Here is a 2,938-nt window from a genome sequence, read left to right on the forward strand (position 1 = left end):
AGCCTGTCGCTCTTCCTTTTTTCGTATCTTTTTCTCTCTTCTTCTTTCTCCCATTCATTCTTTTCTTTTCTTCGTTTTCCAAGTTTTCATTTCATTTTAATTCATTCTCATGCATGTATAACAATTTTTCTTCTTCTTACCTTCCTCTCTATTTCCTTTCTTTTAATTTCCCACCTCCCTGCTTTTTATTCCTCCGCTTATTTCTTTCTCTCTCTTCCATTCTTCCGTCCCTCTATTTATTTATTCTGCAGAAAAAAAAAGTAATTTAAACGAGCAGTTCATTAGATATAAGAAGACAGTTTCCCTCAGATCCTTCATTTATCCTCTCCTTCTCTGTTCCTCTTTTTTTTCAACTCCAGCAGAGAAAATAGAGAAATTGATACGTTCACAATCATAGACGTAATATTTCAACTTCCTAATGCCTTTCTTTTTTCACGTTTCACCCGATAAGGATAAAACCCATTTCTTTTTTTGCCACTTAGATCACAAACAGAAACATGACAGTGAGTAGATATGATTTGTTTCCAAGTGTATCCTCCTCCTCCTCCTCCTCCTCCTCCTCCTCCATCTTCTCTCCTCCTAAGAGCTTCACGATGATGCAACGCTAGTGATGTCATCTTGTCAACACGACTTCGTTAATGCACGTGATTTCCTCGTCTCAACTCTCCTCCCGCCCTCGACTTCTGCTTAGTAATTAACGGATGTGTTCCAATGCGGGGTAGAACAGTGCTAATGCTTTCTCCCTCTCTCTTTCTCTCTTTTTCTTCTGTTTTTTTTCTTCTTTTTCCTAGTTATCATTCTTTTTGTGCCTTTTTATTCTTCTTTGTTTCATTTTTTTGTAGTTTCTTTGTTTTGTTCTTGTTCATTTTGCTCTTTCTTCTTTTCTTCTTCTTTTTCTTCCTCCTCCTCTTCCTTCTCTTCATCCTCCTCCTTCTCCTTGTTTTTCATCTTGTTCTTGTTCTTCTTCTCCTCTTCCACTTCTACCTCCTCCTCTTCCTTCTCTTCATCCTCCTCCTTCTCCTTGTTTTTCATCTTGTTCTTGTTCTTCTTCTCCTCTTCCACCTCTACCTCCTCCTCTACCTACTCCTCTACCTCCTCCTCCTTTTCTGCCTCTTCTTTTTACCATACTTGCTAATGTGCTTCTGTTGTGGTGGTGGTGGTGGTGGTGGTGGTGGCTTGTTTTCCCGGTGGTGGTGCATGTACATGTATAATTTTCGTTGGTTCTCCTCCAGCGCAAGTTGTGGTGAGGGCGTAAGTACAATTATGTATGCATGTATGCGTGTATGTATGCATGTCTGTTATTTTGAAGGCGTGTGCATGTTTATTTATGTGCTTGCTTAAGTGTTGGGTATATGTTCGTGTTGCTCTCTCTCTCTCTCTCTCTCTCTCTCTCTCTCTCTCTCTCTCTCTCTCTCTCTCTCTCTCTCTCTCTCTCTCTCTCTCACTAAATCATAGAAAAGGGACATAAATCAGAAGGAAATGAAGGGAAAGAAAGCAGACACCGAAAAAGGAACATAAATGGAAACCTAATGAACTTCTGAATTGAAAAATGGGTTTGTGCAGAAGAGCAGGACAAGCAAATGGAAGATACACACGTGGGGAAAAAAGGTTAATGGAGGCAAGATTACTCTTTCTCTCGCATTGAAATCTCGAAATGTCTCCTCTGATCTCTCTCTCTCTCTCTCTCTCTCTCTCTCTCTCTCTCTCTCTCTCTCTCTCTCTCTCTCTCTCTCTCTCTCTGACAACGACTTCCCTACATACACGATAGAGAGAGAGAGAGAGAGAGAGAGAGAGAGAGAGAGAGAGAGAGAGAGAGAGAGAGAGAGAGAGAGAGAGAGAGAGAGAGAGAGAGAGAGAAACTGAGACAGAGAAAGACAGTGAGAGAGAAAAACCACCACCACCACCCCCACCGCCATCCACACAAACACGGGCGCACAGTACCTCCCCAGTGCCCGCTGCTCCGTCGGCCAAGCAGGGCAGCGAACGGGGCATTACAACCCACGGGAGGAAAACACGACGAAAACAGAAGAATTCGCTCCGGGATTGAAAGAGACAATACTTCCCATTCAAAGTTTAACAAAGAGGCCCTTTTTTTCCCCCTGACGCTCCTGTTTGCCTTAGCGACGTCTATTAAAACTGGTATATAGACTGAGAGACTGAGAGACTGAGAGAGAGGGAGAGGAGGGGGCAGGAAGGAAGAAAGGGGGAATATTTAAAGTAAGATAGCTAACCACTGCAATCTCCTACACACACTCTCTCTTTCTCTCTTTGTTTTTTCCTTCCTCCTTTCCTCTCCTCCTTCTCCTTCCCTCTCTCTGTCTCCTTCCTTATTTCTTCCCCTTGTTCCTCCTCCACTTGTTTTCCCTTCTCTCCTTCCTTATACTCGTTCTTACTTATCTTCTCCTCCTCCTTCCCTTCTTTCCTTCCTACCTTCCCTCTCCTCTTCCTTCTTCCCCCTCTCTGTTTCTCTCCTTAACCATTCCTACCTATCCTCTCCTGCTCTTTCTCATTCCCTCTATTTCCTTCTTTATTCATTCCTACCTACCCTCTCCTCCTCCTACTCCTCCTCCTTCTCCTCTTCCCCCTCCTCCTCTTTTCTCCCGGTGGTCGCCTCTCAGATGCATGAAGTAGCTAAGCCAATATTTTCTCTAGTTATCATCCCATTGAGAAGCAGCGTCTCAATGGCTAATAGATGGCGTTGTTCTAGGGGGATGAAAGGTCCTTTTTTTATTTTTATTCCCTCCCCCTTCTCCTCTCCTCTGTTCCTTTGCTTCCTAGACTCTTTAATATGCTCCTTCTCCCCCTCATCCTCTTCCTCCTCCTCCTCCTACTACTATTCTCGTTAATCCTTTCTCCCTCCATTCTTCTTCTGCTCTTTTAACCTTTTCTACGTCATCTTCCTCCTCCTGTTCTCCCGCTACCGTCTATTACCTCTTCC

The sequence above is a fragment of the Scylla paramamosain genome, chromosome 13 (genome assembly GCF_035594125.1).
Source record: "Scylla paramamosain isolate STU-SP2022 chromosome 13, ASM3559412v1, whole genome shotgun sequence".
Classification (NCBI taxonomy): Eukaryota; Metazoa; Arthropoda; class Malacostraca; order Decapoda; family Portunidae; genus Scylla; species Scylla paramamosain.